Below are 23,342 nucleotides of genomic sequence, written 5' to 3'. Positions count from 1 at the left end.
GATCTGGATTTAAATCCCACCTCAAAAACTTACTAGCTCTATGATCTGAGTCTCATGGTCCTCATCTCTAAACTGGAGGCAATTTCAGCACCTCACAGGGTTTTGGGGAGGATTAAAAGGGGCAATTTTTGTAAAGCATTGTCTAAACCTTAAAGCAAATGTCAGCTGTATGGTGTAAACAGATCTGCACACACAAATGCTTACACAAGTGTATATATGTGTATGTTTCTAAAGCATAGCATAATGTCTTACATAGGTGCCATTTTTCCTTAAATGAATACATATACAATATCTACTTTTGATTGTGAAATATTTTATTTTGCATATCATCTAAGATAGCATAAGCTAAAGGAAAAGGCACTGGAGAAGGAAACAAGCATTTATTGAGCACTTACTATGTTCCAGGCACTGTGTGTGCTAAATATTTCATAAATATTATCTGATTTTGTCCTCGCCAAATTATCCCATTTTTAATTTTTTCACATTTCTTCCTCTACCCTCTTTCAGAATCCTAAAGTAAAAATCTCTGCTTTAGTTTCTTTAAAAATATTTCTAAACCAAAATGCCCTCTTCCCAACCAAACTAGGAAGTATGCTTACTTGCTTCTTGGAATTAAAAAAAAAGCCATACACAAGTAAATACACTTAAAAAACTAAGAAGAAAATAAAAACACCAAAAACATGGCCTTTCTTCCCCCTACCCAACAATTTCTTGCATTTACACTTCATTGGGGGCTTTTGTGCCCTTGTAGCAGCCAACCAGGAGGGGGATAAGGCTGTCACTGCCCACAGGATGGAGGGTCCCGGCTTCCTCAGAGGGCATTAGTGCTCTTCACCAGGTAATCATTGTCATCTATGGGGCTCCACATCGTGTTCAAGGAACTCGCCTAGTGCTTCCCAGCTCTCTTGATCAAGAGGACCACCATGGCCCCCAGAAGGAGGGCCGATATCACTGCCAGCAGCACCACCAAGGCAACAGCTTTAGTGGAATGTGGCATGACAGGATGTGATGATTTATGGGTATGCTTGCCAGAAAATTTCTTCATGCAGTCTTCTTGGGTCAGGTAGGTATTTTTATTGCCTCAACATCCTCCATAGAAGAAATGAGCACAGGTTTTGTTCTTAGGGATGTGGTAAAAAACGAAAGTTTTCGCGGAATCATTTGAGACTTGAGCACATGCTACTGAAGCAGCTTATGAAGGACTGCCCTTTTGGGGAGGAGACAGCGACAAATGGCCAAGCGCCTGCTGCTGCCTGGAGAGCATGGCAAAGCACGCCATACTTCCGGGATGCCAACTTAAAACTGGGAGTAGAATGGAAGTTCGCTCTGTGTCTTGCACACTCTGGCTTCTCAGCTTAGCAGTGAGAGCGCATGCTTTGGTGATCGGCTCTGGTTCTCGGCCTGGCAGGCAGTTTTGGGATTCGGTGAGTTTTATAAAAGAATATAGACTAAGCTTAGATCTAGGATCATTCATTTGTATTTCTACTTTCCTATTTCCCTAATCGGTATCACCTGTTTGTTGTCTAATTAATTCCCAAACAATAAAAGCTAATCCCTCACTGATTAAAGCTCAGAGGCTTCTTTTTCTTAGTGGTCTGGGAGATATATAAGGGAAAAGTTAAAGGGGGAGTTTAATGCTCTTATATCCAATTTTAAATCTCACAGGGTCAAAGTACCACCATGGGACTGCTGCCAAGCAAGAGCCAGTAACCATTTTGGCTGCGCAGCAGTCTTCAAAATTGAAACTGTTCCCAGGAAATACTTCAGAATCATCCTTTTGGGGAGCCTGCAGGTCAAAGGGTTCCTCGACACTGCTGGTGCTGGTGGGGTGGTCGTCGAAGCCCCATGCCACCGTGGTCAGAAGCAGGGCCCTCATCAGGGTGAGCAAGGCTGGGAAGTGCAGCGACCTTCAGTAGTTGCTGCCCATCCTGGGCCCAGTTTGGAGCGAGCACCAGGCAGCAGTCACCACCAACTATTGGGAGGAGGGAATGGGAAAGAAGGTCCCTATCCCATTTTACAGTTAAGGGAACTGAGGCAGTCAGAGAGAGAGTGCCCAAGGTCATACAGCAAGTGAGTATCTAGATTTTAACTTGGATCTTCTTGACTCAAGACCTGGCACTCTCTCTATATATACATTGCACCACCTAGCTGCCTAGGATTTAGAACAGTTCTATCTAGAACTGTTCTTGTTCAGTTATTTAATCGTGTGTGACTCTTCATGAGCCTATATGGAGTTTTCTTGGCAAAGATATTGGCATGGTTTGCCAATATCTTGTGACTTGCCGGGGGTCACACAACTAGTGAGTGTCTGAGGCCCAATTTAAACTCTGGTCTTCCTGACTCCAGGTGTAGGGTTCTATCCACTGTGCTCTAGCTGCTGTCACTAGGTTGCTCAATGGATACAGCATTGATCCTGGAGTCAGTCAGGAAGACCCAATTTCAAATCTGTTCTCAGATAATCACTAGCTTTGTGATCTTGGGAAAGTCACTTAACTTCTGTTTGCCTCTGTGATCTTGCCATGTCATTTATCTTTTCCAGACTGAGTTACTCAGTTGTAGAACAAAGGGATTAAATTAGATGCTAAAATTCCTTCCACCTCTAAAATTCTATTATTCTATGAAATGCAAAACCATATGACTTCAAGCTATTGTTCATTTATTTTTGGTCTATTATAAATAGTGTATTTATTATTGATGATCTATAGGATATTGACTCTTCCTTCTCCTTCCCACTTTCCCCATCTGCTAGCCCTCTTTGGAGAGTTGTAGATACTAGAAGACTTAGTTAAAATTTCATACTGGTTGAACAGGAGATGACCAAGCAGTATACAACACAAAAAGTATGACAATATCAACTTGATGGAGGAAATACAGTGCATCCAGAGTTAAACTGAACCTTCCACAGGGCCAATGGGCAAGGCTTATTGTAAGATATTGGACTTTTATGATCGTTCCCATTTGTATAATATTTTTAAATTGTTCATTTCTTTTATATTAATAAAAGTTCCTTTGTTAAATTGTATCCATAATTCTTGCATGAATGGAAAGTTAGTGTCAGTGTACCTTGTATTTCTATGGAATGATTTTCTCTACTTTTGAGGTATGGAATGACTTGAGGCATCAAGCATAAAAGGTCACTGAACCTTTCATGCAAAGTGTTCCTCCTTAGATTAATGCCATCATGTATTACTTGGAAAATAATTTTAGAGTTTCATTTTTCAAAAAAAAGTACATTTTCCAATAGAAAGGCAAAAGATAATGCTTTATCTCACATCTGAAAGTTTGTTTTTACATTTTTCCTTAAAAAAAAAAAGTTGTACCTTTAAATCCCAAAGCATGAGGTGAGACACTATATATTATATCCATAAAGGTTTCAACTACCATATGGATAACATAAATAAGCACAAGATTATTGGAAAGAATACATAAAGAAATCCTTAAATGACATAAAATTAATTGATCCATAAATAATTAACCAACTAGTCTGACCTGTTATGTCTGCCAGTTTAATCTCTTGAAATCCTGGTGTCCTTTTCTTTGTAACACTAAAAGATAAAGGGACAAATGTATTAATTTTTCTAAGATATTGAGGTTTAGAAATTCAAGAATATACAAAAATACAACATTTATGATAGAAATATTCCAGATTGTTATTTCAGAGATCCAGTAAATATTCTAGCAGGTACTCTTTCTCAAATAAATACAAAATCATTTTTATGCAATATTGTTTCATAGATGACAGCTCAAAACACCATGAGAATTTTGATGTATATCAACAGTAGGTTTTAAAATGAGAAGTTCAAATTACTCATATGAACTTTTGTCTACTATATAGACCAAAGCTCTTCTGATGCAAAATATTATCCTTCTGCCCATAAGTTTTTTCTAGATGACTGAAATCTTGGTAAATTGAATGCTTGAAAATTTTAAACTGTGGCTTCCCTAAGAGCAAAGGAGAAATCCATTGTAGTTACAATTAAGTTGTGGTATATTTCCAATGATGTTAAAGGTTTTTAAGCTAGGGCAGCTAGGTGGCGCAGTGGATACAGCACCAGCCCTGCAGTCAGGAGTACCTGAGTTCAAATCCAGCCTCAGACATTTAACACTTACTAGCTGTGTGACCCTGGGCAAGTCACTTAACCCCAATTGCCTCACTAAAAGAAAAAAAAAGTTTTTAAAATGACATAAGGGTTATCATTGAGAAAATATATGATCAAAAAGCTTATTTGGTATATGTAAGGAATAACATAGCTCTGAGATAATCGGGGAGCTCTATCTGTACCCTCAAAATGTGAAATATCCTCAACATTTTGGGTACATTCTTTGAAGAAAATTCATGGAAGAATATGGGCAAGAATTATATGGATGAGAAGACATAGATGGGTTGTAATCCACTCCAATCAACAGCATAATCATACTGCTAAGAATTAAGAAGTGCTAAAGTAAGAGAGTGGGCCTACTCAATTCAGTGAATTTTTAATATTTTTTTTCTCACACCAGACTGATTAATTTGGTGTAGAAAGCTCTTGGAGTATAAATTCATGTTACCAATATAGATCACCACCTGCAATTGAACCTATAGAATTAAATAAAAAGGGTTGCCTAAGGCACTGAGAAGTTAAGTGAGTTACCAAGTTACTATAGTCAGTATATGAAAGAGGATTTACTTGAAGCAAAGTCTTGTTGATTCTGAGACCAGCAGCTCTCAACGAACAGTTTCATTGCTTTTCAAGAATTGCCCTGTTACTCATTGATCCAATAAAATGTATGGGTATAATCATAATAGCAACAGCAACAGCAGCAGCAGCAACAACAATAATTCACTCATATTTATAGCGTACTTTAAGATTTGGGAGGTATTCTCCTTACAACAATCCTATAGGCTAGGTAGTGTGAAGATAATGATAACTATTTTACAGACTGGGAAGCTGAGGCTTAGAAAATGGTTTGCCCAAGGGGCCATACAAGTAGTAAATATGGGAGCTGGAACATGTATTAGGTTCTTCTTAACTCTAAAACAGTTTTTTAAGAACCAATTATACTTCCAGATTAGCTAATGGCAACAGGTGTGAAAGAAGCAAAGATGGACCTCTCAGGTATCAAGAAAGTACTTACTGGGAAGTGTCAATATATTTTTTTAAGCCTCAATAAATTATTTTTTTAAAGAGGAGATAAATTTAAGACATTTTATGGTGTATTTGAAAGAAACTTAGCAACTACATTGATGTAGGGGTATTAAGAGGGAAAAGTCAAAGAGACCTCAAAGCTTTTAATATTGGTTGACAAGGACCTGGGTGGTGATGCCATCAACAGAAATAAGTTAAGGGAAAACAGAGTTAGAGGAGGAGATAATGTCTTCAGCGTGGGACATGCTGAATTTGAGTTCCCAATGGGTCATTTCCTTTGAGATGTCCAGGACACATTTGGGAATACATGGATGGAGATTAAGGGAAGGACTCAAACTTGGCATAAAAAGTTGACAGTCACTTGCATAGAGTTAATAATTAAAGCAAATGGATTGGCTGGACTTTCTAAAGGAAAAAGTGCAAAGAGAAGAGAGAAGAAGGCTCAGGACTGAGCCTTAGGCAACAACTACCCTTCCAGGAGAGCTGGAGGAATATAAGCCAATAAGAAGAGACCTAAATGGAAGAGTCAGGCAATTAGACAACTAGGGTCATGGGACCTGAAGGAGGAGAAAATAATGAGGTCACAGACTCCAATGTTGCAGAAAGGTCAAGGGACTAAAAGAAAGAAAAATCCATTGATCAAACAGAATAAAGAGAGAGAGAGAGAAAGATATTGGATTTGTTAATTAAGAAATTACTTATGACACTGGAGATAACAATTTTAGACTAGAGTTGTGAGAAGGCATATTACAGAAGACTAAGTTTGTTGTTGTCAAGCTGTAAGTAGTAGAATAATAGAATAGCAATAGGAGCAAAAATAATGATAACTAGCATTTATATAGTGTTTTAACATATGCAAAGAACATTATTTATGTTGCTATTTACTTGATTTGTGATGCTGGGAAAGTCACTTAACCTCTGTTTGCCTCAGCTTCCTCACATGTAAAAGGGAGATAATAATAGAATCTATCTCCCATGGCTGTTATAAGGATCAAGTGAGATGATGATTGTAGAGTACTTAGAAGAGTGGCTGGCATTTAGCAAATTCTCTAGAAATGTTTGTTGGCACTGCTGCTCTTGTTGCTCTTGTCTCATCTGATCCTCATAACAACTCTGGGAGGTGGGTGCTATTATTATTCCCATCTTACAGATGAGGAAACTGAAAAGAGATTCAGTGACTTTTCCAGGTTGATATAACTAGTAAGTGTCTAAGGCTGGTTTTGACTTCAAGTCCAGCATTCTCATCCACTAAAGATATTAAACCGTTATTATCTCAACCTTTTTTTAATAAGTTGAGCAGAAAGGGAGAGGAAAGTTTTAAGACAGTATCTTATAGGTGAGGGTGTCATTTCTTCTTTATTTTTTCCAAGATGGAGATATCAAAGCATATTTGTAAAAGATGGGAAACAACCAGGATAGGGGATGGATTAGAGATGAGCGAGAAAATCATGGATGGAGCAAGGTCCCACAGTAAACTAGAGAACACAAATCAAAGGAACATGAGGGATTAGTCTTGGTAAGGAGTAAGGCTTTCTTCTACTTTGGGACTAAAGGTAAGGAAGACAATATGGATATGATCAGAGGCATTTAAGGAGAAAATGGGGAGGCAGCATATCTCATGAGATGCCTTATTTTTTCTGGTATGAGGTTACCTGATGGAAAAGGTAGGAATTTGGGAGAAAATAGGAGTTTGAAGAAAGAGAAGATTTGGAATCTCTACTCTAAGGAGTATGATAGGAAGTTAATAACAAATTAATCAAAGATTTCTATGCAGAGAATTAATGAATGGTAAATATCAAACCCAGAGTCAGTACACATTTCCAAGACGCTGACCTGAAGTTCTGAATGAATCAAGAAGAATAAAGAGAAAACAACTTTGTATTCTAATAGAAAGTTTACTATCAGATAACACTCTGAAAATACCACTAATGAAAAAAAAAAGTTCTATGTATTCATTCCATGGGGAGTTTCAATGAAACACAATGACAATTGCTACTTATGTATGCCTTATCTTAGGAAAAAGATATTTTAATTTATGCTGTAGAAAGGCTTATAAAGACTATGTATTATAAAAAAGCCATTTATTAAATTATGAAAGCTAAAAAAAGAAACCTGAGACTTATAAAACAACCTGATTAAAGAATTATCAAGAGAAAAAAAGAGAAAAAGCCATTGATTAGAATAATTGGCTAAGGACAAAAGAAACTAAATTTTACCTTTTTTAAAATGGAGGGTAATTAGTAAAGTGTTTATATATAAATACGTGGGTATATCTATAAACCTAGATATACACAATATACACCTAGATATATACATGCACATATATATATTAAGGGCAGCTAGGTGGCTCAATGGATAGAGTACCAGCCCAGGAGTCAGAAGAATAGTCTTTCTGAGTTCAAATTTGGCCTCAGACTAGTTAGGTGACCCTGAGCAAGTCACTTAATCTTGTTTGTCTCAGTTTCCTCATCTGTAAAATTATCTGGAGAATAAAATTAAAAATCTCTCCAGTATCTTTGCCAAGAAAGCCTCAAATGGGGTCATAAAGAGTTAGATACAACTGAAATAACTATCTATCCATTTGCATATATGTATGCATGTGTGTATATACACACATAAGTGTGTGTGATTGGATAATCACAAAGTGCTACATCTCATTTACTTTGTGACCTGTATTTTCCCAGGATGGAAGAGGAATGGCAAAAGTGATATACCTAATCATAGAAACTTTTCCTCCTGCCCCTCCACCCCCGCCCTCACCCCCTCCACCAAATTGCAATCTGTGGGACATAGAAGGTGGAAAGGCTGTTAGGAAGATATTTCTATAAAGAATGATGGAAAATACTGCCAAAGCATTGTCTTTCAGTCAGTCAGTCAATAAGCATTTATTAAGCACCTACTATGTGCCAGGAACTCTCTAAAACGTGCTAGGGATACAAAGAAAGACAAATGATAGTTCCTGCCTTCAAGGAGCTCCCAATTTTACGGGGAGAAAAAATACAAACAAATGTGTACACATGAACTACATGTAGATAGAATGAAGAAGAAATAACCAAGAGGGATTGGCAAAGCCTTCCTTTAGAAGGCTGGATGTTAGCTGGGACTATAAGGAAACCAGAGAAGCTCTAGGGCAGAGAAGGTAATAGTATTCCAGACATAGGGGAGAACCAGAGGAAATGTCTGATGTCCTGTTTGTCAAACAGCAGAGAGGATAATGTTACTGGATTAAAAAATTATGTGCAGGGGGGCAGCTAGGTGGCGCAGTGGATAGAGCACTGGCTCTGGAGTCAGGAGTACCCGAGTTCAAATCCGACCTCAGTCACATAACACTTACTAGCTGTGTGACCCTGGGCAAGTCACTTAACCCCCATTGCCTCACTAAAAAAAAAAAAAAATTATGTGCAGGGAGGGTAAGGGGGAGACAGTATAAGAAAGCTGGAAAGACAGAAGCAAGGGGAGGATGTCATGATGGGCTTGAATGCCAAAAAGACTTGTATTTGATCCTAGAGGAAATAGAGAGTCACTGCAGTTATTGAGTAGGGGTGTGACATGGTCAGACCTGCACTTAGGAAAATCACTTCAGGGGCAGCTAGGTGGTGCAGTGGATAGAGCACCAGCCCTGGAGTCAGGAGGACCTGAGTTCAAATGCAGTTTCAGACACTTAACACTTACTAGCTGTGTGACCCTGGGCAAGTCACTTAACCCCAATTTCCTCATCAAAAAAAAAAGGAAAATCACTTCAGTGGCTAAATGGAGGATAGACTGGAGTGGAAGGAGATTTGCACCAGGCAGATCAACAAGTAGTCTGTTTTAATAGTCCAGATGTGAGAAGATGAAGGTCCATTTTAAACTTCTCAGGATCTACTTCTGTGGGCCAGTATCCTCCTAACATTTGACACTTACCATTTGCTTCTATTTCCTATAGGTCTCTGCATGGGCAGTATAAAATAGACAAAATATTCAAGTATTGAGTGCAGAGTTGTTGCTTTTAGTATACTTCTAGTACCTTTATTATATTCAGATTGGTTCCACATGATGCTAACACTAAAAAATATTTGGTAGAGCTAAGCATACAAGAGACACAGTATTTACCTTCTGCCACCACTATGTGATTCAGCTGAATTAGACTTGTCCAGTTGTTTCAATCATGTCCAACTCTTTGTGACCCCATTTGGTATTTTCTTGGCAAAGATCCTGGAATGATTTTTCATCTCCTTCTCTAGCTCATTTTACAGATGAGGAAACTGAAGCAAACAGGTTTAAGTGACTTGCCCAGGGTCATTCAACTAGTAACTGTCTAAGGGCAGATTTGAAATCAGGAAGATGTCTTCCCAACCTTAAGCCTGGTACTCTATCCACTGTGCCACTTACCTGCCCCTAACTAAAGTCTACCACTTAGTTTTTCTACTAGCATACTTTCTTTGACTTTAAGGACTTCTAGTTTTCATCTTCATGGAAGTGAAGTGAAAAAAGGAGAGGGTCTGGAGATCAATTTCCAAATAACCCATACTCATTGTATCGCCTAGCTCTGATAATTTCAAAAATATAGATTGAGAGGTTTCTATCAGTCTAACCCTATTGTAATAGCTTTATATATATGTATATATATATATATATATATCCTCATTTTTTCCATTTTTTTTCATGTTGCTGTAATGTCCTCATCTGTATACCCTGACTTTATTCCTAAGATTAAAAGGCATCTATATATCTCTATACTCAGGATATCACGACTTGTAGTTTAAAAAAAACCAAAAAAGCTAAATTAAGGATTAGGCATATGGTATCATATAATAATAAAACTTAAGCAATAATTTCATGTGAATAAGCTGCACCGAAATACCAAAATGAACAGTAATATAAACATGCAAATTAATTGCAGAAAAATGATATGCATGGAATTATGTAAAGGTAGATACCATGACAGTATTAGGTTTCCAACTATTAGTAAATGAATAGTCAAATAATATGTACTAGATATCCATCACATGCAAACATCATGCTTTCAAATATGTAGTTTAATGAAATATCCTTGCAATTTTCTGGAGCAAACTGCCCCTCCCTGGCCAATGCTCCCTTTTTTGTGGCTGCTCTTATATTAGAATGTTAATATATTAAGGGAGAGACTGTCTTTGCTTTTTTGTGTGTTTGTATTTCTAGTGTTTAACACTGTTTCTCACATATTAAGTGCTTAATAAATCCCATTCATTTGTTCATTTTCTTTCATTCATTCATTCATTTATTTATTCACTCATTCATTCATTCAACTAGAAGCACTGCCAAGGATCTTATATTTATTGTTGTATGGAATACAGTAGCTTGGTAGTGGCATTTTGAATTCCATTCTTAATTAAAAATTCCTGGACATGTCCCACAACAATGCACTCAGGAACAAAGACACCAAACTCCCACCCCTCAGTCTGCTACTAGCTTGTCTTCTTATAAGTTTTCTCTTACTGGGTTCAAAGACACCAGAGTATGCTTTGGAAAATCTGAGAACTTAATATAATTACAAAAACTCTCTAGGCCCCAATCCAGAGTAAAGCAGGGAAATTTCTTCTCCCCTAGGCTACATTCCCCTATCTTAATCTCTAATCACATATTTATAGGATTAGATAAAATCATTATAAATAGCCATTTGATTTAAAAGCAATTTCAGGTAATTAATGAAGGTAAACAAATATATTAAAACTTAAAGAAGCTGTGATTATAAACTCTAGGTTTATACCTAGAGTCACCTATCTGTTCTGATAAAGCAGGGAGAAAAGATCAGTACATGGTATTCACAAACTGTCACAAATTACTGGTTTTTCCTAGTCTCAGTTCAAGACCTCTCTTCTGCCACACGATTCCACTACCACTCATTCTATAGATCAGCTACCTTCCCATTCTGGAGAACTTCTTAGGTGGGGTCCCACTGTCCTTTGTGGTGATTGACTCTCCCAGATATACTAGCTCAGGAAAAAAAGCCCCAACCAAGCTTTACTCCACTCTTGACTTTCTGCAGCTTCACGGACCAATATGCCTGCCTCACAAGTGGTGTCTCTGCTTCAGTTTTGGAACTATGAATCTGGATCAAATCAACCTTACTATTCAACAATGTGTGTCAATATATTTCCTTAGAGACACCTCTCTTCATCCCTGTAATTTTCTGGATTAAATTTCCCCTCCCTGACTACCTATCTTGTTGGCATGTTTTCTCAAATTAGAATGTTAAATTTCTTAAGGGCAGGGACTGCCTTTGTTGTTTGTATTTTTAGCTGTTATGTGCTTGGCACCTAGCAAGTGCTTAATAAATGCCATTCCTTATGTTGACAGGTAAATTAATGAAACAATATAGGAGAAATAAGGTCTTTAATCGGGGCAGAGGTACTATAGCTTGTTACCGGTACCTCAAAACAAGAAGCTAGGAATACCCAAAGATAGGAACTGAGGACAGGGTTCTTGTGGGGTAACAGAACAAAAGGAAACCAAAAGACTGCTATGGAGTCACATCCAGAAACTGCTTAACTACTTAATGTAAATGAACCTCTAACAAAAGAAACCCCTGCCGGTGTAGGGGGACTGGGTGGGGATCAGACAGTTCTCAGTAAATTTGTAATCCATCCTTCCTTCCTTCCTTCCTTCCTTCCTTCCTTCCTTCCTTCCTTCCTTCCTTCCTTCCTTCCTTCCTTCCTTCCTTCCTTCCTTCCTTCCTTCCTTCCTCTTCTCCAGCTTTCCATTCCATGCACTTATCTGATCCCATCTTGCTCTTGCCTCTCTCCTTCTTAGTGAAGTACCCCAAAACTTAGCATACATTTTTTGTTTGTTTTTTGGTAAGACAATTGGGGTTAGGTGACATGCCCAGAGTCACACAGCTAGTACGTGTCAAGTGTCTGAGGCCGAATTTGAACTCAGGTCCTCTTGACTCCAGGGCTGGTGCTCTATACACTATGCCACCTAGCTGCACCATACATTTTCTTCTTAAAGCTATTGGAATCTCCAAATGAAATGAGAATAACAGTTCACAGTCTGGTTCACCAAAGTCTCTAAGATCTCAATTAGGGTACAGTATAGATATGCTAAGTCAACAATATCCTTGGTCTCAGTAACCTAACATCTTACTTATTTAGAAGTTCCCTAATGGGATTCAATGGAGCTACTTGATGAGGCCTTATACCCAAATCACTCTGGCTCTCACTGATTGTCCAACAATAGATCCCGGCCCATGCTTCACTTGGTCATCATCTGGGTTTGATGGCTCTCAGACTGATTATAAATAGCAAATGTTTATATTTTGGCCAAAGACCCTGAGGGTCTTCCCCTCCCAGACTGATTTCTTTTTTTCTGAGTAGATAAAAGAGGCCATTTTTTTTTTCTTGCCTAATTTTTTACCTAGCCTTAATCACCAAATGGGTGTTGCCTCTGACAAACTGAGACCTGGGAAAGACCTTAGCTCTTTAAAAAGCCCAAATTCTCCCAGTTGTCCTGATCTATATCTTATCACTGGACCCAGATGGTTTAGGTGGGGAGATTAAGGCTGATGGCTTTGCACAGCCCTGCCTCACTTAAGTCCAATTTACTTGCAAGTCAAGACATCACCCTCCTGATGTCATGGTTCTCTTCAAGAATGAAGGACAAACAACAAAAATGACAAAGCCTTTAACTGAAGAAGCTACTCTAATGGTGGAAATTTTTGTCATTAGTAAGTGGGAAGTTCAATATTGAGCTGATAGACTCTTAAGGTCTCTCAAATCATACCATATAAACTTAAGTGAGTATCTCACTACAGTATCGATAGTATCTACTGACCTAGCATCATTTTCCAGGCAGTATTGACCTACTGTTTTGACACCTCAATTTCCTTAAGAAAATGCAGGAGAAGAGCACTGGTTAGTTTCTTTCAGTCAAGTTATAAGATATTCTGACAGACCAGTTAACCAAAAGCAGTTAGAAGACCAATGTAAGGGTAATAACCTGAACTAAAATTGTAAAGAAAATAGAAAAAGAAGCAACAGTAGTCAAAAGGACACACCACTAGCTTCACATTGTTCTTTCCCTGGAAGGACACAGTGTGTCATGATGAATTACAGTTAATTTGATCCAGCAGTACAGTTAGGTTGAGACCGACAACCCATGATGGCAAACAGTGCCTGCAAGATCATCTAATGAGGGGGCAAGGCTGCCTCACTATAGCCGCTTCACTCAATTAGTCGACAAGGCTTTTAATGCCACTCTGTGCAACTAAAGCAATTTTGATTACTTAGAGCCAAGTCTCCATTTAGAATGATTCGGAAGCTGAAGCACTTTTAAAATATGTATATATAAATTATCTAGAGAGTATTTGAATGGTAATAAGCTATTTGAAAGCCAGTCACATTAGCCCCTATTTTTGCCTAAGTAACATTGAAATATACAAAAAAAAAAAGTTTAAATGATAGGATTTACTCTAGCAAACTAAATGTAAATAAGATAGCAAGTGATTAAGGATATGTAGGGTGTGTATTCACTATGTGTATATGTCTTTCTGTGCCAGGATTACAGTTGGTGCATTATTTTCATCAGCCAGCATGAACAGGGGTGTTGCTTATCTAATATATATATATATATCTATATGTATATACATATATGGTCATACTTTCTTATTCTGGATCTTACCTTTCTTAGGCTAGAAGCACAGAGATTTATTGGCATTGGCATTTGTTAGTAGAGTGAATGGACACGGCCACTTCACCAATTCTTTTCAATATTACCTCTTAAGGTGAAAAAAAAAAAGAGATAAAATAAAACCATTTCTTCAGTATGTATTTCACTAAATGATCCTGATGTTTCATGAAGAATGGCCTGCCCTAATGGAAACCATTCATTTTAATACATTCCATTCTGTTATTTTAAAAAATTTCCTGTGTCTATTGAGTCCATAGCACTCTTTCATTTTGGCCATCTCTATTTTTTCACTACTTAGCATGCTTACTTCTCAGAATTACTTCTTTGTAGAACATGGTGAAATTACATTGCTGTCTGCCCAGCTGAAAATGATCTCTCCTACCTCAAATTTCTTACAGTATTTTGCCTGACCCTCTCCTTTGTTCTTACCATATTATCTTTTGTATTATATTTATTTGTTTAGCTATGTCATTTTTCATCTTTTTATCTCTAGTACCTAGTACAATCCTTGTACATGGTGGGCATTTAATAAATGTTTGCTGAAGTGCATCTTCAGTCTATTTAGTAGAAAATATTCGATGAGAGGTACACATCAGGCATTCAATAAACATTTGTTGAAATGAACATGTAATTTGTCAAACTAAGGAAATTGCTGTCACTCTAAGAGCAAGCATACCTTTCTTCCTTTGACTTTTTCAAATGCCCAGCAATGTCGAAGCATCAAAAGTGGGGATTGCCAAGTGGAGAATATTGTGCTTGCTTAATAAATATTGTTTAAATGCTACATTGACTTTGAACTTTTTTTTTTCAAAAGAACTGCTACAAGTGCTAGGATACCATTCAATGTACCAAAAATAACTATATGCAAAGTTTTCTTTCCTTTTCTTAGATAAGAATTCATGTTTAATAAAATGGTGACTCAGTGGCCCCAAGGATTTATTCTAACTTTCATTTTAGGAAGTAGACTAATAGAGATTTGGTCAGAATGGGTATATTCTATTATTTCCTCCTCCTCCTCCTTCTCCTTCTCTCTGTGTCTGTGTCTCTCTATCTGTCTCTGTCCCTCTTTCTCTATTTCTATATCTCTCCTTCTCTCTCTCCATTCCACTTTCAAAATGAATAGTATGCAAAGATAAAGGACTAGGTATTGAGATCTTAGAAATCATAAAATAAAAGGATGAGGGGTTGCCCTAATAATATATAATACAATTAGTATCAAACCCTTAATGATTTTCTGTTTTCCTTCCTATCTGGCTTTCTATCTAATGTGAGGTAATAGGACCAGCTCCCAGTCTGAAGGACACATCTAAAGGGGCAGATCAATTCCAGGGCCCCATCAGGGATTATAAACCACAAGGGACAACACTGGATTGAGGAAGGCCCATTTTATGCAATTTATGAGTTGATCAATTTCCTTTAAGACTCTGCTAATATAATACTGAGTCTTTGAATTAACTTAATGTCCTGGAAATCTTCCAAATCAGTATCAGAGTAAATATCCCTCATTTCTGATTTGTAGAGGCAGGAATCTTGTCTTGTACTAGCACATACTATAAACATAGAAATTCCTGGTTAAATACATACTCTATAAATATGTGTCCATTGAATCAATTACTGGCCTGACACCAATTCTTAGTGGCCCATCCTTAGAATCAGAACATGCACATGAAGATGTACTTAGCTTTTTTTTTTTTTTTAAATAATTAAGCCATCTATGAGAGGCCAAGGTGATGACCATGATCAAATTTTCTTTTAGCACTTCTTATGTAGTTTATCATCTACAAGTCCCACATCCTTATCTGCAATAGAAACATTTGCTGTTGGAATGAGTACCATTGTTTAATAACTAATAAGAATAACAGTAATACGAATAATAAAAAACTGGATTGGGAGAGAGGGGACCTGAGTTCAAATCTCCAGAAAGTGTTCCAGGTCATGTTCACTCAGTAGCTGTGATGTGGTCACTGACTTATCTTTCTGCCCTCAGGCTTGCTATTTAACTTATCTCAGTTTCAGTTTCCTGAAATTAAAATGAGAAGGTTCCTTTTTATGATCTCTAAGGTCTCTTCCAGCTCTAAATCTACAATCCTAGGTTCCCAAAACCTCTGAGAAAGAGAAGTTAGCAAGTCAACAAATACAGAAGACACTGTCAGGAAAAAAAAAAAAAGAAGAAGAAGCAGCAGCACAATTAATAAGGCTACTCATAAGGAATAACATTTCAGTTGATATAGCAGAAGGCTTCTCTGGGAAGAAAGGGAAGAGGAGATAAGAAGAGGGGAAAGACAGTTATTCTTCTTCATACAAATAGCAGTAATAACAACAAAAATTATGAAGTCAGAGAATTCCCTGAGAGATATTTCAAAATGTCAAAGAAATTAAATTTACTTTTTCTAAGAATAAAGCTCATTTTACTTTTTCCTTTCAGAGGACCTGATAGAGGACTAACTAACACCTATTGGAAAGCCCCATAATTCTAATAAGGGTCATTTAATAGTTTAGTGCTCTTCCAATTTTGCATCTATCATAGAGTAATAATAAAGTTTCATTCTATTGGCAAACCTTCCTCTTGTTCTAGATCCATCTTGATAAACTTAGGAAGAAAGTTGGGCTTGGGGGGTTGTCTAAGCACACAGACAATATTAACAATACTCTTTATCAATGTCTCATTTAGAGCACAATACTTTTCTGAAGGTTTTTATACATTTTTTCCTGTTTAATAACTTATCCCACTTTCTAGTAAGTTCCAAAAGGAACCCCCCCACACACACACACCCATACCCCTCTCCTTATTACCTTGTTATAAAATAATATAAACACAGCCAGGTACAGTGTTTATTTCAGTTGAATAAATCATCCAAAATAGAAAAGGCATGAGATAAGGAATGATAGAAAGGACTGAATAGGAGTATTAGGGTAAGGAAGAGGGGTAAGGGCATCTCTTGAGAGAGAGAAGGTATAAAGACTTCTTTGTAGCCACTTTCCTTCAATGTGAAAGGGACTCAGAAGGAGCTCTGCATTTCCCAATGATAATTTTGTGACTTGAAACTCTATTGGGAATATATTTCGCACACTACAGATAACCAAGATGTTTGCATTCCCACCAATCTAGAGATAAGGCATTTTACTCGTACAGACATAAAACACACAGTATATGAATGTTTAATGGAGGCTAAAACTGGGAGCAGAATAGAAAACAAGAACAGAGCAGGTTAAAAAATATCTGGTTTCTCTCTATCAAAATACTAATTAAAATTCATGTTCATGGGGATGATTATACATATGTTTTTGAACTAAAAGTCTAACCTGGCACTATTTTTTGGCCTTATTTTTGTGACAACATTTTTGTCCATATGGCATGAAGTGAATCATTTTACATCTTTTTTTTTTTTTTAAATCTCTATGTGTTTTTCTTGTTGTCTATTCTCTCTTCTCCCACCACACACACACTGGCAGCCGCTACCAAGTCACCAAATGCCAACTCAACCCTGCAAGCTGGCTAGTATAAGGACTACACAAGTACTGGCATTTTCCTTTCTTTGCAGAAATATTCACCTCCCCACCCCCAAGCTCCCTCGCGTGCTCGTGCTTGCACTCGCTCTCTCTCTCTCTCTCTCTCTCTCTCTCTCTCTCTCTCTCTCTCTCTCTCTCTCCTGATACCAAAGTACAGCAGCCTAAGCATGTTTTCTTTGCTTCTCCTCTGATATTGCTCACAACTGCAAGACTCCAAGAGTTGTTCAGCTTTAACCTGCAGCTATAGATTGAAATGTCCAGGTTGGGTGTTAAAAGTTTATTAAGTCCTTACTATCTCCCCAATCTTCTTGCCCTATGACACGTAAACCCTCATAAAATCGAAGTAAATAAAACCAATGGAACTGGCTTAGACACCACAAAGATGGAAACCACAATTGCCCCACAGGTAGGACCCCTGCAAAGCCTTGACTGCAATGATACATTGGCCCATTTTCAGACAGGTGTATGTGCCTACCCCATGTGCCACCCAGGAGCCTGTTCACATGTACATATTGGAAAGCACACCTTTAGTACACATGTGTCCCCTGGCTTCCTGACATTGCTAAGTTTGTGTGGAAGGGCAGCAACTCCACCTAACAAATGCAACTTTAACAACAATAAAACAACCTAATAGCTTAGCATGCCAGGGGGCTAATGTGGCAGGCCATTTACCGCTGCACTAAATAGCCCCGGTTTGATTCTCATTGCCAAGTGTCGACCTGAGAATTGTGAATTCAGGAGCAGTTCCTAATTCATTAGATAAAGGGGGTCATTGCTCATAGGGCTGGGAAGAAACAGAGAGGACAAGGAACCAGACAATGTTAAGGATTTGAAGACAACCCCAAAACGTGCTACTTATGATACAGTCACACGGTTTGGCCTTTGGTGCCCTGGGGTTCTGTTCTTTGTAGTCCAGTCCACTAACTTGTAACTTTGAGCAAGTTCAATATGTTTCCTAGGACTCATCTGGAATAGGGCTAGAGGATAAGGAGTTTTGTACTACTCTCCCTGCCTCTCTCAAAGCTCTATTAGGGATTATTTGCAAATTACCTTAACATCCTTGGAACAAATATAAAAATACAAGTAGAAAGGATTTTTACTTAACCTAAAATCTATCAGTGAATAGACCTACAATATGATTGTGTCCCTAAGAAAAGTTATTCTGGACAGTTGTAACCTGTTTAATAGATGAAATGGGAATACTATGAATGAAAGTGTGAACAAAACTCTTGTTAGAATGCTATATCTAATTTTATTTTGTTTTGTTTTATTTTCTTTTTGCTTAGGGAGTTCTGAAGATCAGCAGGTTCAAAGTTTCATTATATGATGTGGGAACAAAAAGCATCTTTCTTGTTTTCTAGTGGGGAGAAAAAGATGGGAAAATTAAATTATCAAAATTTTTAAATGAGATCTCTGAAAGGGTATGTTTTTATTTCCTGAACATTAGCCCTAAAACAACTGATTTCACTAATTCCTGCCATCACTCAGATTGGCCTTGAATTACCTCCCAATAGGCCTCCCATGTGCTTGTAGATGAGAGTGTGTAATGGGGGATCTGTTAATTAACTAGAAGCAAAGTTGCACGGTGGGGATCAAACACTGGATGCGTCCTAAAACTCCCACAGAGAAGATGAAATGCAGCGCAAACTTTAAAGACTTCCCGTCATTAACTGAGACCTTGGCTGCTCCTGGCCCAGACCCCTCCTGTTTCAGAGAACAATGAGGACAATGATGGCAGAAATGAAATAATGCAATGAGGAACAAAGGAATTAGCTATTTACCTATAGAGAAAGAAAGAAAATGGGGGAGGGGGAAAAAAGAAGGAACTTGATTTTCTATGGTTCCTGTCTACTTTTAATTAATTTATGGCTACCAGGGAATTATATAGAGAGCACACCCAAGAGCATAGTGTTGGAGAGCAGTGTTAATACATGTAACATCTACAGCTTACTCCTAGCCATAAAGGAAAACAAGCTGAGGCTAGAAGGGTAATGTGACAGGCAAGGGAAGAATAGAATTGAATAAATGACAAAAAGTTGATCTAATCTTTCACTCTTAGGACCCTAGTTCAAACAAGAAGATTAATGAAGTAAAAAACATTTTTTTTTAATTTTAAAGTGTTTCAAGGGTAATAAACCTATTGAATAAGTCCTCAAATCATCATTTTTGTGTAGTGAAAGGAAGCAACCATGAACTGCCAGAGAGCTGAGATTTTGCAATTCTCCTTTGCCCATAATGGCAATTTTCCAGAAACCTATGGGTAACTTTTGTACAAATCTATATAAATATTTAATCAACATAAAATGTAGACAATCATGATATTAGCCTATTCTATTTCATTCCTTGATAAGATAAAGAGAAATTTGAGTGGACTGACAAGTAATAAAATTGCATTTGAAGATAAGTCCTTATTTCAAAGAAATGAAGGAAGTAAACTGGGAGAGACTTTCCACATTCCCAGAGTTGAAGGGCTACAATGAGTCTGAGAACAGATAATATCAGTATGGCATGAAGAGAGAAAGTCTTGACCCCTAACTTCCTTAGGTTCAAATTCTTACTCTGAGAAAAGCTCTTAAACTGTCTCAGCGAAATTATTATTCAGACATGTAGCTCCTAATGCTTTTTCTTTTAAAATTTAAGTTAAAAATTTACCAAAATAATTTTCCTTGTTAAATTGAATTAGGGTTTTGTTTTTATTTTTTGCATTCAGTGAAAGAAGCAAATCTTTTATGATTAGATTTGGCTTACAGCATACTTTGTTTTCCCTCTTAATTAGAAAAGATTCATTTTTAGCTTAATAATAAGTGTAGCTTTTAGGGAGAAAATATGTATACTGAAAATATTATGTTCTCAAAAGATGATGTATTTTGCACCATCAGACTTTTTGCACCCAGGTCAATGACAGATACTGAACCATTAAATTCAGTTGGTAATACATATCTCAGTGATTTTTTTGGTTGAAAAGAACATCATTCATCCATGATAATATGATCAAATTGACTAGCTTTTTGGACACTAGCTACAAAGTAAACACTTTAACAAAAACTTATGGAATGGTTCATATAGTGCAGGACTTCTTAAACTTTTTCCATTCATGATCCCTTTTCACCCTAGAAATTTTTCTGCTACCCTAGGTATATAGGTATATAAAATAGGTATACATATAACCTTTTACTGTTGCCAAATTTTTCACCACCCCCCATACTGAGTTGTGACCCCATATGGGGTCCTAACCCACAGTTTAAAAAGCTAGGCTATCGTGGACTATGCAGGTCTGTAAAGTGGGAAAGATCAGTCTAAAGACCAAGCTCTGCTACTTATTAGCCACATGACCTCAAGCAAGTCACCCCTCTGTATAAATTGGGAAGCCTTTAAAGTTCCCTTTCCATTCTAAGTATTATAAGTAAATGGTCATTAGACCTATATTAGAGATTTTTCTTATAGTAGGTTTCACTGAATTAGATCTGAAATCTAAAAAGTTTAGAGATAAACCTAAAAGCTAACCTTTATTTAGAATCTTTTTTTTTCCATTTCAGTTCTAAATCTCACCCTTTATCCCTCTGCAGAAATTTTCTTTAAAAAAAAAATAATAATTCATGAAATAAAACAAGCATTTCCATAACATTTATTTTTTGTTGTTGTTGTTGTTGTTGTTGTTTTTTGTGGGGCAATGGGGGTTAAGTGACTTGCCCAGGGTCACACAGCTAGTAAGTGTTAAGTGTCTGAGGCTGGATTTGAACTCAGGTACTCCTGAATCCAGGGCCAGCGCTTTAACCACTGCGCCATCTAGCTGCCCCTCCATAACATTTATAATAAAATTAAAAAGATGATTGCACATGAAACTGCAAATCTATTATGTACAACTGGCTATTTAAATATATATATGATATATGTATATATCATATATATAATAAAGTCATAATGCAAATTTCTTTTTTTTTCTTCTCTGTTATAACAAACTTCCAGTGACATCCTGTTATTACAGCAATATTTTTTCCTTGGAATAATGATGACTATTCTCTTCTATTTGACTGTTGTTTTTTCTATATTTGTTTTACCAAAGGGCCCCAAAATTTCACCACCTCTTGTTTAAAAAAAAAAAATCTTTGTTCTTGTTCTTTCCCCTTTTCTCAAGTCTCTGTTAATGAAGTGGCTCTCTTTCTTGTAGGCCAATTCCTATGTGGGCCCTTGATTCCATTCTTTCCCATCTTCACTAGAAGTTTTGACCCTCAATTATCTATTCTCTCACTAATTTTTAATCTCTTTCTTTGTACAGGTTCCTTTCCCTATCTCCTTTAAACATAATTGATCTTCCACCTCCCCTTTCTTTCCCCACATCCCTCAGATTCTAAAAACCAGCAAAACACAAAAAACAAACAAACAAAACCTTTACTGGACTCACTAGCCCCTCAAGCTATAGTTCTATTTCTTCCTTCCCATTCTCAGCCACACCTAGAAAAAGCTTTCTGTACTCAGTGCTACTGAGTTCTCTCCTCTCACTCATTCATTAACATTTTAGGGCTTCTGACCACTTCACTCAATTGAAATTGTTCTCTGCAAATTTATCAATGATCCTTTAATTGGCAAATTTGAAGTTTCTTAGTCCTCATCCTTCTTGCCCCTCTGCTGCATTTGATACTGAACTAATCTTTCATCCAAGATACTATCTCTTCTCTGGATTTCATTATTAATCTTTCCTGGATCTCCTTTCTGCTTCTCTAACCTCTCCTTTCCAGCCTTCTTTTCTGGTTAATCATCCATATCATGGCCCCTAATTGAAGACTCTTTCATGGGTGTCCCTGCCCCTCCCCCTCTCCCTCTTTTCCCTGATTCACTTTGAAGAACCTCAGAATACTTTTTCAAAAAGCAAAGTGTTAAAAAATAGGGTGAGACCACAACTACATATTTCAATTCATTTTCTTGAACTGAATGATAAAATTTACTGAGTCAAGATTTTTTTCCTGACACAAAAAGATTAAGTAGATAGCTATGAATATTACTATATGGCTCAAAAATGCATTTAGTAAACCTTAAAACAATACATAAATGTTATTTATCACCATCACCACCACGATCACCATCACCATCATGCCAAATAATGCCAATGATATGAAACAGATGGGGAAAAAATCAAAACTCCAAAACATTGTCATTAGAAATTAAAATTTTGAAATAAAATAGAGAATTCAGGAATCAATGCTAATTTCTTAGAAAGATGGGAATCCTGGGGGCAGCTAGGTGGTGCAGTGGATAGAGCACTGGCCCTGGAGTCAGGAGGATCTGAGTTCAAATCCTACTTCAGACACTTAACACTTATTAGCTGTGTGACCTTGGGCAAGTCACTTAACCCCAACTGCCTCACACACAGACACACCAAAAAGAAGAAAGAAAAGGAAAGGAAAAAAAAAGAAAAATGGGAATCTTTTTTTTTTTTGCAGGGCAATGGGGGTTAAGTGACTTGCCCAGGGTCACACGGCTAGTAAGTGTCAAGTGTCTGAGGCTGGCTTTGAACTCAGGTCCTCCTGAATCCAGGGCCAGTTCTTTATCCACTTCACCACCTGGATTCCCCAAGATGGGAATCTTGTACTGAAATTCTGAGGCTTTCAGGGCATGCCTCAAGCAAAGGAAATAAGGTCAGATGGCCAAATGCTAAAACCAAAATTTATTAGAATAAAGCCAAAATGTGCAGTTTAATTGACAACTATTTTAGTCATATATTTTATTAAGATGAATATATATCACAGGTTATTTTTAAAAGATCATTGACCCCTTTGAAAGGTTGTAGCAGTCTTTGGACCCTTTCTCTGGATATTATTTTTAAACACATAAAAATAGAACTACAAAAGAAAGCAATTATGCTGAAATATAATTATTTAGGTATTTAAAAAGCAAAGTTGAAAGACCCCTTGTTTGTGTTTGTCCTTCATTCTCAAAGAGGATCATGATATCAAGATGATGTCTTGACTTGCACTGAATTGGATCTAAGTGAGAGAGGGCTATGCAAAGTCACCAGCCTCACTTTTTCCTCCAGATCGATCTCTGGGTCCAGTGGCAAGATAT

General features: G+C 37.2%; 1 pseudogene; it reads right to left on the bottom strand.

Annotated features, from left to right (window-relative positions):
* Positions 1-811: 811 nt before the first annotated feature.
* Positions 812-23,342, bottom strand: part of LOC122728870 — a 49,252-nt pseudogene continuing 26,721 nt past the window's right edge.

The sequence above is a fragment of the Dromiciops gliroides genome, chromosome 5 (assembly GCF_019393635.1).
Source record: "Dromiciops gliroides isolate mDroGli1 chromosome 5, mDroGli1.pri, whole genome shotgun sequence".
Taxonomy (NCBI): domain Eukaryota; kingdom Metazoa; phylum Chordata; class Mammalia; order Microbiotheria; family Microbiotheriidae; genus Dromiciops; species Dromiciops gliroides.
This window is presented reverse-complemented; position numbering and strand designations above follow the sequence as displayed.